This window comes from Xenopus laevis, chromosome 1S (genome assembly GCF_017654675.1).
Source record: "Xenopus laevis strain J_2021 chromosome 1S, Xenopus_laevis_v10.1, whole genome shotgun sequence".
Taxonomy (NCBI): domain Eukaryota; kingdom Metazoa; phylum Chordata; class Amphibia; order Anura; family Pipidae; genus Xenopus; species Xenopus laevis.
The window spans coordinates 78,269,644-78,284,381 of NC_054372.1; the positions used below are offsets into that span (position 1 = coordinate 78,269,644).

The window sequence follows — 14,738 nt, forward strand, 5'->3', positions numbered from 1 at the left end:
AAAATAATTTGGTGTTGCAGTATAATAATGAGAATACAGTTTTAGTTCTTGTGAAAATATCCCTTTATTCATCTGTATGAACACTCTAATCACATTCACTTAATATTATATATATATATATATATATCTATATCTATATATATATAGAGGAAGGCTCTAGTATCAGAGCCGAAACGTCGCAATAAAGCTTTTTCTTTCATTTATACAAGTCCTGTGTGTGCGGTTTTTCCAATCCTTGTACACATTTTTCTTAAACCTGCACCCAGGCAGTTGGCCTCTGTTTGTATGAGTGCTCCAGTCCGAGGACGAAAATATATATATATATATATATATATATATATATATATATATATATATATATATATATAAAGCAAAGAAACTTCCGCACACATAGGTCTTGATAAGTGAAAAAAAGATGGTAGATTTATTTCAACGTTTCGGCTTACAAACTCAAGCCGTCATCAGGAAGGGCAGAGCCTAAAGTGAACATGAATTTATATACACACACAGGATTCAAAAATGGCGCCAAAACCATGCCAGTGACATCACAAAAAGTGGGTGTGGTTACAGTACTGAGTGCATTAGAGATAGTGTCATGGAGCTGAGCCAATCGTGTGCATTGTATCAGTGGTAGTGTCATAGGAGTGCACCTATCACGTATAGGTGAATACTACAGTGACTCTCAATGCTAATTAAACACCCAGTATCAAATTACGTGATTGTTGTGACAGGGAAAAACATACCCTGTGAGTGAAATAAATAAAAACAATCAAAGGATCTCCCTACGACCTTATAGTAAGGTCAGGAAGTATCCCCCTCACCTACCTCCGTGGTGGGTACGGAGGAAACGTACTAAATGCAGGACCTGTTACCTGTTTCCAACACCGTTAAGCCTTTTGAGTTGCCTGGTGTGATCTGTGCCAATTGTTGTACCACATATGTTACATCCCAGCACTATACTGACCTTTGCAGCATACTACAGCACAAGCGAGACTTCCTTGTGACTATTAAAGGTCGCAACCAATCAGGGTCAGTACGGACCCAACTTTTGCCAGAATGTCAGACCGCTCCCACCGCTCAGCAATAGGAGAGACCTCCACTCTTTCGGCACTCCGACCTGTGCAGTGTTCACTGTGTGCGCTATGAGTGCACCCTTGTCACATTCAAATCTAGTGCTGAAAAGACCAATGTATAGTCTCTGCTGGAAGGGGGCAGAGAATTCAGGACGTCCGGTCTGATGGACAGCGCTAAAGGCAAATAGGCTTTAACTGTTCCCAGTCTTACATCATTACAGGTCCTGCCTCACGTAACCCAAAACCCTGTCTGGGGCCGGCGTTCGACTATGGCTGAACTACACCTCACCACGGAGCGGAAAAAATTCCTGTGAAGACGGAAAAAAGAACAATACACATAGTATAACCAATCACTAAGTTTCATCTGTAACACTGTATACATTAATATGACACGCTCAATTGGCTTATCCTTCTTAGTAACTATGTAGCATCAGTCTTATTTGTGGAATGAAGCATTATCTCATACTGTACTGTCATTAAGTGACCATTAGTTCATTGTTGGTGATAATTTACAACATGTCTTATGGATCATAACACAGTGTCCTGTGTCAATAAACTGTAGAAAATATGACAGGAAGCAATCTGTCATCATGTATCTGTAAATCAATAAAATGAGACCAAAAAAAAATTATGAAAAGAACCAAAAGTAGTCAATTACATCTAATCCATCTGTTATGTCTGGCCTGGTGGTGACCCAATCCAGGTACCTAAAAGTCAGTACTTGCTGCTCAATTGGTCAAAGATAAAGTAGCAGTATCACTGTAGGTCAACAAAAATAAGTATGCAGAACACTTTGTTCATTCTTTCCCTGTATGTCGTCACAGTTTTGCCAATATAATGTAACCCACAGGGGCACCGTGCCATGTAGATCACGTGATCAAACATACACGTTAGTCTATGATTGATACTGTACCTGTGGCCAGTTCTGGGGTGTGAGACGTACGAACCCTGAAGCATTCCACTACAGGTCAGGCAATTGGAGCATTTAAAACATCCTTTTTTCAAAGGCTTGTTGAGCCAAGTCAGTGACCCCTTGGCTTCAGCTGTTACATCCTTCACCATCAGAAGGTCACCCAAATTCTGTCCTCTACGGTAAGCTAATAAGGGTCTCTTTTTATCAAGAAAAGGGAGATGTGTGTCAGTGTTGACAATATCCCATCTGTCGCTTATATACAGTCCACAGTGGTGCACTCTCGATCCTAGTTGGTAATTGCCTGGGTGCTGGTTATAGCTTAGAATAACAAACCACAAAAGAAAAAACCATACCATATGGATGTGAAAATAATAGATGGGGGGATACTGGGGGGTATCTTTGGAGGCACATATCGTCCATGCTAAAGGGATGTGCTTCCCTTAGGCTGGTATAGAAGACCATTACATAATGTGCAACATTTCTACACTACTTCTTTATTTAAGCTTTAGTTCTTTGGTTCTCCTTTTAGTTCTTTGATTGCACCTCTCTCACTTCTAAAAGGAGCACAGAGGCCTGAGGCAAGTTATACCATGCAAGATATAGTAGTGCAAAGGACAAATAAAATGGCAAATTGCACTTTGCACAGTACGTCCAGCACTGACCTTAAATCTCATGACTGTCTTCTATGCACTCAGTGGGGGTCATTTATCAACACTGGGCAAATTTGCCCATGGGCAGTAACCCATGGCAACCAATCAATTTACTGCATTCATTATTCTACTTGTAGCTGGCTTCAAAAAGCTAATCACTTATTGGTTGCTATAGTTAACTGCCCATGGGCAAATTTGCCCAGTATTGATAAATGAGCCCCAGTTGAGTGCATAGAAGACAGTCATGAGATTTATGGTCAGTGCTAAATGTGCAAAGTGCAATTGGCCATTTTATTTGTCCTTTGCACTAGTATATCTTGCATTGTATGTGGTAGCTGCAAGGAGTGGGTATATTTTGCCAGTAACTTTTTTGGTTTCCTTATGGTACCCTAGTTTCCTCCCACACAATATATAGGCAGGTAAATTTGCTACTAACTGAGCATAGTGTGTGTCTATATGTGTGCATGGCAGGGGCCTTACAATGTAAGCAGCATTGAACCTCACTTTACAGATGAACAACCTAAGCGCCTTAACGACTTGGTGCTCTATAAAGGATAAATAGATGGTTAAACAGTTAATATTGGTGCATTCATGGCTACTTTACAGAGATTATGATAACTGAATGGGGGTGAGAAATTAACTGTAGGGAAGGTAATCATCTAAAAAAACAGGGGCAATGAGTATCCATATAATGTTGACCTAAGTGAAGTACATAAAAAAACTAACTGTTTGTAGGTTAAATACATGAAACCCTGAAATCGCTGCATGACACTTAGTCAGTATATGACAAGCAGCTTCCTCTGAAACATAAACCGCTGTCACAGGATACTGATCGCTGTACAAACAAAGTCAACTGTCTTTTGTTTTGGACTTTCTTGTATAAGAAAATAATGTTTTTTTTCTAGAAGACAGCAAAATTAATCTGTGAAATATTTCATTTGTACATTGTACAAAGCTAAATCTTAAATTGAGCCAAATAGGCATAAAGGGAAAGCATAATGACAAAGATCCAACATATTTCTGCTTACTACAAGAAACTGTCAGCTGTTTGAGGATAGATAAGATACACCCATATAATAACACCCTAATGGACATTAAGAGGATTGAAACCTTACAGGAGCACTATAGTACATCTTAAAGGACAAGAAAAGGATTTCTTTAAAGAATGCATCATTTAATTAGGCAGTCCTTCCTCTCTCCGATCGCAAAGTTTAAATACCAAGATACCACTTGTTACGCTCGCTGCTCCAATCTGTAGTGGGCATTGATTGCAGCTGCCACCTTTACTGATCCTATGTCATGACCAGTGACAGGATAGACGAACTGCGCATGCGCTCCCTCTCTCCTTGCGCGTAGCCGTTTCTTGTACACATGAGAAGAATTACGTTTGCATGCACCTCCTCGAAAGACTGTTTACTGCACACGCTCTTGGTCTTGCTGATGGACCAGTGCATTGCAAGGTTTTTTCTGTACTAAGCGGTTTTCTGAAAACTATGAATTGGAATGTAATAAATGGTTTAGAAGTTGACGAAACTGGAGCACTACTAGACAGTATTCAAGTACGCCTTTCCATGTAGAACATTTCGCATTCAATTCTAAGCAACAGTCCAATATATTTTATTGACACATTCTGAATTCATTTTAAATTATTTGCAAAGGTAAGTGGTTTTGAAGGCATTACAGGTCCGAGACCTGGGGTTTTCTGGATAACGGATCTTTCTGCAATATGGATACTCGTGTCTACTAAAAAATAATGTAAATATTAAATAAACCCAATAGGCTGGTTTTGCTTCCAAGAAGGTTTAATTAGATCTTCTGTGGTGAGGTCACTACTAGGATCCCGGGGGAAAGTCCAGGACGGAGCTTATTTATGCCCCAGGTTCCTAACAGAGTGGTTCCGGGACTGCTAGTCCAGCCCAGGTGTTTTGAGTTTTCCTGAGGCATCTCAGGTGGTTAATTAAAAGGCAGCTTAAGCCAGAGTGCAGAGCTGCAGTCTGAGGAAAAAAGACACAGGGAAGCTGTCTGTGTGAGCCAAGAGAGATTTTTGAATCCCTACAAGGTTGGAACTTTGTTTGTACTTCATTTTCATATGTTTTGGGGAGACATACTGCGGGTCCTGTCCTGTTTGCCAGAGTTCTGCTCCAAAGCCATACTTTCATAGTCCCCTAATCCCATTACCTATTATTGAAATACCCTTTGAGAGGATAGCAATGGATTTAGTGGGCCCTTTGTTAAAGTCTGCCGGGACAAAAAATATATTTTAGTGATCATGGAATATGCCACTCGTTACCCAGAAGCTATTCCTTTGCACAACACTTCTGCTAAAACCATTGCCAAATAATTGCTTCAGGTGTTCAGTAGGGTTGGGATCCCTAAAGAAATCCTCACTGATCAGGGTACCACTTTTATGTCCAGAGTAACTAAGGAACTCTGTAAACTGTTTAAAATTTCACAATTGCGGACCTCTGTATACCACCCTCAGACAGATGGTCTGGAAGAACGGCTCAACAAGACCCTAAAAAGTATGTTGAAAATGGTAGTGGACAAAGATGGGAAAGGCTGGGACTGCCTTTTACCCTATCTTATTTTTGCTATTAGGGAAGTCCCCCAATCCTCCACAGGTTATTTTCCATTTGAGTTACTCTATGGGAGACATCCTAAGGGGCTCTTAGACATAGCCAAGGAAACCTGGGAAGGGGAAGTGACACCCACCGGAGTGTAATTGAACACATATCACAGATGCAAGATAGAATTGCTTCAATTATGCCCTTTGTAAGGGAAAACTTGGCCCAAGCCCAGGCTGCCCAACAAAGGATATACAACCGTAATGCTAAAATACGTGTTTTTTCACCTGGAGTACTAGTTCTGGTCCCCACGGTGGAGAATAAGTTCCTTGCAAAATGGCAGGGACCCTTTGAAGTCATTGAGAGAGTTGTGGAGGTAAATTACAAGGTACACCAACCTGGCAAGAGGAAGCCTGAACAACTTTATCATGTTAATTTACTTAAACCCTGGAAAGACAGGATGTCATTGGTTGCAGTACCAGCCTATGCTGTTTCTAATGTAACTCGCGAGACCCCTCTGGTCCCTGAGGTTACCATTGCAGAAACCACCTCCCAAAAGCAGGAGGTAAAAGAATTTCTAATGAGGAATAGGGATACCTTCTCTGATCTCCCAGGAAAGACTGCCATTGTGGAGCATGATAATGTCACTGAAACAGGGGTTTGTGTTAAACTCAAACCCTATAGGATTCCCGAAGCTAGACAGAAAGCTGTGGCTGATGAAGTCGCAAAAATGCTTGAGTTAGGGGTAATTGAAGAGTCTAGTAGTGACTGGTCTAGCCCGATTGTTCTTGTTCCCAAGCCAGATGGTAGCTGATGGTTCTGTAATGATTTCCGCAAGCTTAATTCAGTGTCCAAGTTTGACACTTTCCCAATGCCTAGGGTAGATGAGCTCATAAAGATGCTGGGTACTGCTCGTTATCTGACAACATTGGATTTAACAAAAGGGTACTGGCAGATACCATTATCTGAACAGGCCAAGGAAAAAAACTGCTTTTGTCACTCCTAGTGGTTCTTTCCAGTACAAAGTAATGCTCTTTTGCCTACAAAATGCCCCAGCCACATTTTAAAGGGCTATGGATAGAATATTAAGACCTCACCAACAGTATGCAGCTATATACTTAGATGATGTGGTGATACACAGTATGGATTGGAACTCTCATCTGCACAGAGTTCAGGCTGTGTTGGATGCTCTCCGTAAAGTAGGCCTTACGGCCAACCCCAAGAAATGTGCCATTGGTTTGGAGAAGGCCAAGTATTTAGGTTACACCATTGGCAGAGGTGTGGTAAAACCCCCAGGTAATGAAAACAGCAGCCATTCAACAGTGGCCACGCCCTCTTAATAAGAAGCAGGTGCGAGCTTTCCTGGGTATCACTGGCTACTACAGGAGGTTTATTCCTCATTTTGCCACCTTGGCTGCTCCCTTAACAGACTTAACGAAGTGAAAAAACTGATCAAGTGGTCCCCAAAGCAGAAAAATCTTTTCAGGCCCTCAAAGATGCGTTATGTGCACAACCAGTCTTGTATTCCCCAAATTTTTCAAAGGACTTTGTGGTCCAGACAGACGCATCAGTCTGTGGACTTTTTTTAGGGGCAGTATTATCCCAGCTTTATAATGGGGAAGAGCATCCCGTGGTTTACTTAAGCAGAAAGCTCAATGATTGTGAGAGGAAGTATGCCACAATTGAAAAGGAGTGTTTGGCCATAAAGTGGGCCCTAGACGCCTTAAGGTATATCCTCTTAGGCAGAAAATTTGACCTTATTACGGACCACGCACCTCTAAAATGGATGGCCCAAAAGAAGGAGACCAATAGACGAGTGAATCGTTGGTTCCTCACACTGCAGGACTACTGTTTCACAGTGAAACATAGGCCCGGGTCAGAAATGGGCAATGTTGATGCCCTGTCCCAGGTTCATTCCTGCTGGGTTCCAACCATTGGGTCAAGTACAAGATACTGTTTTATTATTACAGAGCAAAAGAACATGTGATCTTCAGAATAATCAGCCCTGTAGCATCATCTTATATTACAGGCCAACCTAATTTTATGCTTCATAATTTATGATGATCCCCCCCCCCCCTAAGCTTAGCTTCTCAGCAGCTGCTCAGAGCCCACTGAGAATGTGAGTGTCGTTGACCCCCTATGACATATTTAAAGTCCTGGATCATTGCTGCTATTGAGAAGCTAAAACTTTAGGCTGGTGCAATAAGTTCAGTATGTAAAATATTGCATTTCTAGCCATATTCATTTTTAGGGGTTAGTTCCCCTTTAAGGGATATGGCACACAGGAAGATTTGCTGCCTTCTGGGATTGTGGGCTAAACGTGTGGGACAAATCTTCATTAATTAACACTGGCATCGCCACATGTGAAATGTTATTAAAACTCTGGATTGCCACAAGTAAAGAGTTTTAAATGTATTGATATTAATGTTAGTTAATGTTTCAGAAGATTTGCTGTCTGAAGGAAATGCAGATTTCCAACAGGCAACAAATCTCCCTGTGTGCCAACACCTTAAATGTTAGGTAGGTTACATAACTTTTGATAACATAGACAGAAACTGTATGTAGTTAACATAGATGTACACATCTGACAAAAGGCTCTGTCCTCCAAAACAACATTTAATTATATCCTTAATGCTTCTGCCATATGGAGAGTATCTGTATTCCTAAAGTTCCCTTTTAAATGCTTTATTAACAGACACTCAAAAGACCAGTGTTGGCATAAAATCATTGTAAGTCTTACTTTAAAAGAGCAGTATTAGAGTTCCCAATCATCACTATTTATGTGAGATAGTTTAATTTTCTTATAATGTATATTTTACTGTTTTTTTAAACCATAGTTAATATCTGTAAGCAGGATAGTTTAACTTTAAAAGTCCAGTATTTGCTATAACTCCCAGCTGTCTTTGTTTTGGTGACATTTTTAAATTAAAATCTCAGTGTTATTGTCCCCAATACTCTCTATTTATCCGTTATATTCACAGTCAGTATCCCCAGTTTGATTTTCAGTGAATGCCCATAATGCCAGGCAAAGAGCAGCATGTACTTATATTTATATTTGTAAGTATACACTACAGCAGACTTGAAACTGACCTTCTAGAGTCATTGCTGCTCTCAACACGTGAAGTTTTTGTTTCTTTTCACGAATCCTGTCCAAGGCACTTGAAATTGCAACAGCTGTTGGCACCTCAGGTCCATGTCGGGCTTGATCCAATCTAAAGGGACCCAATACATCAGTGGATGAACTTCCATCAGAGTGCTTGCAATCTTTAATTTTAGGCAGACTGCTAATCTGTATAGTCTCTGTTTCGTGGTATCGAGGAGGCCTGTGATGTTTTGTAGAGAAATCTTTTTCTGTAGATTGATCCTTCAGTGATAATAAGTCAAAGGAAGATACCCAGTTTTTTTTCCTTTGGCCACCATCATAGTTTTTTATATCTAATTCACTTGTCATCAGCTGATGATGAGAGTTCATTTCATTCTCATATCCAGAGTTACAGTCAGATGATGTGAAATGACATGAGTCCTCCTCCTCACTTTGATCTTTGAATGCAAGAAACCCCATGGATTTGCTATGGCCACGGTTAAAGAAGGCTTGCTGTGATATAGCAGACTGGGCATCAAAGCTATCAACAGTTTTGGTTCTCCCTGAAATAAAAATACATAAAAATGTAAGCAGGATCTACTTTTTTACTTAAAAGTTACCATAGCAAATATATACGTATAGCAAAATGGTATGAGGAAAATGCTTCTGCAGCAGAGTATCCATAACAAAAGACTAAATAAAGTTACCTTTAAAGAAAAACATCTTGGACATGAGCTATTAAATAGATATACAGCAGGTGGTAAAAATCCAAAGAATATACAGGGGAGGGACAGGAAGACCATTGGTGTAGAGAGGAAAGACTGATAAGAAGCAAAGATCTGAAATAAGGAGAAGGATAACAGAAAGGATAGAAAAACACGGTTGATGTATATAACTTATCAGATAAGAATGCACAGAAAGATAGTGAGAATACTAGAAAAGGGAAACAAAGCAAAGATTTAACACATGAATCCAGCAACTGTATCTTATTTTCATAAAACATTAGATTAGGTAAATGATAAAGGGTTATAAAAACTTCTAAATCAAGGTTGAAGCCCATATTCAGTGAAGTCTCAAAAAACATTCTATAAACTCAAAAGATTCAGTAAATGTTGTTTCTACAAACATCAAACTACCTGATTTCCAGTTGTCAGTTGAGTAATATTACTATATATGGTTGCTAAAGTTACCCATAGAAGAATGAAATGAGAAATAAATTTTCTAAAATTGGTGAAAGTTGTGATAGTTTCATTTTTTATACCATAAAAACAACAATGTTGGGGTATAAAAGCAAAAGAATGAAATGCCAGGCAGAATAGGAAGTTTAAAAGTATTTCCTGCATTGAGCAAAAATCAATGCATCCCTACTTTAGAGGAGTTGATTCTGTCCAATTGTAGAACAAGGAAAATGCCACTGGCACACATTTAATAATAGCTTTTAAATCAATACAACTGCCCTTTTCCCAGTTTCCTGGGGAACAAGAAAGGTAATCTAGAAAATATGAAGGGCAAATTTTTTTTTTCACAAATTGTTTTTATTGAAAGCCAGACATGTACAATCATGAAAACATTCGGGTCTACCAGAGACCCATGGTAAGAAGTGGAATAGCAGATAGATACATGTACATGAGTCATAAATGAGATATATAATGAAATAGAATGACAAACCAGAAACAAACAAACAAACAAATAGGCAGGAAGTATATGCTCTTATCTAGAAACGTAATTAAGAAAAAAAAAAAAAAAAAAAAAAGAAAATCAAAGTATTTCCTTAGGTAAAGGTCAGTTACCGTAAATATGAGGCCAAAAGCCTGTTAGTTCGCTGAGTCCTGGGGGGCGAGGTTGGATCTGTCGCGTTTCCACAGAGAGTAGTTCGAATATATTGAGAAGTTTCCCGTAATAGTGGATTATCCCTAAGAGTTTCTAAGTCATACCAAGTAGTGTTTTGGAAAGTATATGTGGTTAGATATTTAAGCGGATATGGGAGGCCATTGATGTAAGTGCCCCAAACAGAGAAGAATTTGTCCACCTGTTGTTCTTTTTTGGCCGTGGCCTCCAGCCAGTCCATATGGAAGATGTAATGTAGCTTTTGTTTGGTAAGTAAAAGGGATGGGCTGTCCGTAGAGAGCCATTGATGTAAGATTGCCTTTCTAGAAGCTGCTGCCAATCGGGTCGCCAAGTGTTTCTCTTCTCTGGTTAAGTTTGTATATAGTTTCACCGAGCTAAACAATGCCCATTCTATATTAGGTTGAATCAATTTGTTTGTCATCTGCGTCCAGTAGGAGGAGACATCCAGCCAAAAGTTTGAAATTTTAGGGCAAAACCAAAACATGTGCAAGAGATCTGCTTTGGGGGCTTGGCATCGAGTACAACTATCCGAGGGGAGATTACCCATTTTATAACGTCTTTCGGGGGTTAAGTATGAGTTGTGGAGAATCTGTATGGTCATTTCCTGATAACGACTGGCTGGGAGCAACTTCATCATTTGGACGTGGAGTTTCAAAACGTCCGTGGGGTTCATTTGCGGTATAGATAGCGTCCATTTAAACAAAGAGTCCCCCACAGTGTCTACATCAATGTTGCTGCGTATCACACTATAGATTTGGGAAGTAGAACGATACGTTTGTCAATCCTTCCAAAGAGTGTCTATTGCAAGACTAAAGCCCCTATCTCTTATATCGTGAATAACAGTTCTAGCGAAGTGTAATAATTGCATGCTGAGGAAAAGATAGGGTTTGGTAAACGGAAATTTTTCAATTAAGTCTGCCAGGGATAGCAAGTCTAAGTTGTTTTTAAATAGATCACGTACAGTATATAAACCTTCTCCTTTCCAGGCCTGTAAGATTGGGTTCGACATGCCTATAGGAAATTTCGCATTGCCCAGCCAGGTAAGATATGGTGAGTGTTGCTGAGATAGTTGGGACTTTAGTCTTAGGGAACGCCAAGTCTTATAGATGTCTGCAAAAAGCGGATTGTCTTTTAAAGGTTGCGGAATGGCCGAAGGCGGGCAATGTAGGAGATAGTTTAGAGTCAGTCCGCAAGAATGGGATCCATCTAGATCCAGTGTTGTAAACCAGTTACGATCTGCGAGCCAGTCCCCGGCATATCGTAACAGTGCAGCTTCATTATATTGTTTAATATTTGGTAAATTGACCCCCCCAAAGTTTTTAGGTAGATGTAATTTATAGAGACTAATCCGGAAACGTTTGTTCTGCCATATGAACGTACAAAGTATTTTCAGGTCGGATTTCTTTACACAATATGGCAACATTTGAATGGGATATAAAAGTTTGGGAAATAGAATCATTTTAATAAAATGGATTCTACCTAGAAAAGTTAGATTGATATGTTTCCATTGAACAGTGTCTTGGTGAATCTTGTCAATGATTGCTCGAATATTTAGGTGGTAAGTTTTGGTGTTTTGATACCTAAATATTTAATATAATGGGTGGCCTTTTTAAAGGGGAAGTCCGGAGGCCAGTTTTGTTTTGTCGTGTCATGTAGTAGTAACACTTCAGATTTATCCACGTTAATTTGAAAGCCAGCTATTTGACCAAATCTGTGGATTATAGAGAGTATGTGTGGAATTTCCGAGGCCGGAGTCTGTATGAAAAGTAATATGTCGTCCGCAAAAGCTGTAACTTTTAACTGGGTGTGGTTAATCAATATCCCGGGTAATTGTGGATCTTTCAGAAAATGGCGTAGGAGAGGGTCCAATGCCAAATTGAAAAGTAGGGGAGAAAGTGGGCATCCCTGTCTCGTCCCTCTAGATACTGTAAATCTATCAGAATTTGAATTATTAACCGTAACAAAGGTACGGGGGTCCGAGTACAGATTATTGAATAGGTTAAGCATGTGTATGCCGAAGTGTTGGAATTTTAATAGCCTTTTAATATGGGCGTGTGAGATCCTATCAAAGGCTTTGTCTGCATCCAAGTTTATCAGCATGCCTTGTTTCCTTTTATCTAGGTTACAATGATAGACGACCGTCAGTATTTGTCGGATGGATTTCACAGGTTGTCTACGTTTGAGGAAGCCTACCTGGTGTTTGGTAAGTATGGTGGGTAGGATAAGCTGTAATCTGTCAGCCATAATTTTAGTTAATATTTTCAGATCTTGGTTAAGCAGGGAAATCGGCCTATACGATGTTCGTCAGTTAGGGTCCTTCCCTTCTTTTGGGATTAGAATTATTCGTGCAACATTTGCTTCACTCCACAGCGGAGAGCCGTGTAGAGTAGCGTTATACAGTTTTGCCAAAATAGGGGAAACTTCATTCACTAATAATTTGTAATATTCCGCCGAGAGGCCATCAGGGCCTGGGGTTTTATTAGTTTTCAACTGTTTAATCACCTTCGTAATTTCCTCCTTTGATATAGAGGCATCAAGGATTTCCCTGTCCTGGACCAACAATTTCTGGAGGCCAGCTTCCTGTAGAAACTTGAGGCCATCAGTGGGGTCATCTGAGGGGGCTTTATAGAAATCCATAAAGTGAGATGTCATAATGTCTTTTATTTGGGTGGGGTCTTTAGTCCAGCCTTGTGGGGATTTCAGTTTCTGAATAAAGTGATTTGCAGTTTGTTTTTTCGCTATTTTCGCTAAAAGACTCCCAGATTTGTTACCCCATCTATAAAAGAGATTAGCAGTGTGAGTCAATGAGTTATGTACTTTTTCTGTCAATAAAGTATCAAACAGTTGTTTAGTCTCCTTGTATTTACTTTTGTCCTCGGGGAGATTAGACAATTTAAAAGCAGTATATTGTTGGGTTAATTGTCGTTGTAAAAGAGTGTATTTGTCGGAATAAAGTTTTCTCTTCCGAATCAGGTAAGATATAATATGCCCCCTCAAGACAGGTTTCGATGCAGCCCAAAGCAGATGGGAGTCATCCCAATGTTCGATATTATCATCAATGTAGTTAGCCCAACAAGATTTCAGAAAAAGAGCAAAGTCATCATTAGACGTTAAATATGCCGGAAATCTCCAATTAGAGGAGCGCATTAGCGGTTGCGATAATTTGAGTTGCATTGAAATCAGAGCATGGTCAGATATATCTATGGGGGATATTGTAGTAGCAGTTAAAAGAGGCAGCAGCGTCTGTGAGACAAAGATGTAATCTATCCTAGAATGGGTACCATGAACTCCTGAATAAAAGGTATAATCTTTGGTGGTCGGGTGCAAATGGCGATAGGAATCATAGAGGTGTAAGAGCTCACAGAGGGTATGTAGAGGTTTGGCCCTCGTGTTAGTATGTGAGACAGGTTTACCGGATTTGTCCATGTAGGAGTCCCAAAGTACGTTGGCATCGCCGCCTAGGATAAAGTTGGTCGCCCCCCAGGAGTCAAGCTTCTGTAAAACATCTGTAAAAAAAAATTTGTTAGTGTTAGGAGCATAAATGTTGACAATAGTATACAATACATTATGAGTCTCTATATCAGCTATCAGGTATCGACCCCTTTTATCACTATAGGTTCTCAGAATCGAACATTGCATGGATTTGTTAAGTAGAATCGCAACCCCCCGAGATTTGGTTCTATAGGACGCCGTTAAAACTGTTTGGAGCCAGTGTGCCTTAAGAGATAATCTATCTTGAGACTTCCAATGGGTCTCCTGTAGCAATATAATATCAGCTTTTTCTTTGTGAAGCCGGTCTAGGACCTTACGTCTTTTCATTGGGGTATTAAGCCCGCCCACATTCCAGGAAATTGTTTTTAAATGTGAAATCGCATGTACAGAGTTTTGTGTGGTCACATGTGGTTCCGCCATAATAATTTACCCTATACCCGTCTTGTGGTGGGGCATCAAAATATGGCAGTTGTGAGTGGGGGAGAAACTGTCCCAGCGAGCAGATCTCATCCCGAGTATACATGGCCTAAGGAAAAAAGGATCCCAAAAATCGTGAAGTCTAATATCAAAAGTCAGAGCATAAAGTGAGAAGAACAAGCAAAACCAAAATAACAACATAGAAGTGAAATTCAAATTACGTATCAATCGTAACATTTGTTCAACATATCTAATACCCATTGAAAAAGTAGAAAAAAGCAACGAAATAATGTCTTCCTGAATTAAAAGCAATAAGGAAGTAAAACATGACCAATCAAAAACCTAGAGGTAGTGATACCACAAGTTCCAGAAAGGATCTAGGCCCATCAGTTCCCGTAGGTCCGAAGCTTCCGTTGAAGAGGCAGTCAGGTGTCGAAACTGTGCTCCAGCTGCGTGGGGAAGCTTTTTGTAGTAGGACATGGCTTGAACAGGGTCCTCAAAAAATGTTGGTCGACCATCATCTTTGTTTATTATTTTGAGTTTGGCAGGGAACAACAAGGCAAATTTGTGTCCTGACGAGAAAAGCATCCTGCAGAGAGGACTAAATTCCTTTCGTTTCGCTGCCACTGAGGCGGAAAAATCTTGAAACAGAAGCAATTTGTGGTCATCATAGTAAAGAGTCTTGATCTTCCTATAGGC

At 40.0% G+C, this 14,738-nt stretch overlaps 1 pseudogene; it reads right to left on the reverse strand.

Annotated features, from left to right (window-relative positions):
* LOC108704104 overlaps nt 1-14,738 on the reverse strand; it is a 156,892-nt pseudogene that overhangs the window by 120,848 nt on the left and 21,306 nt on the right.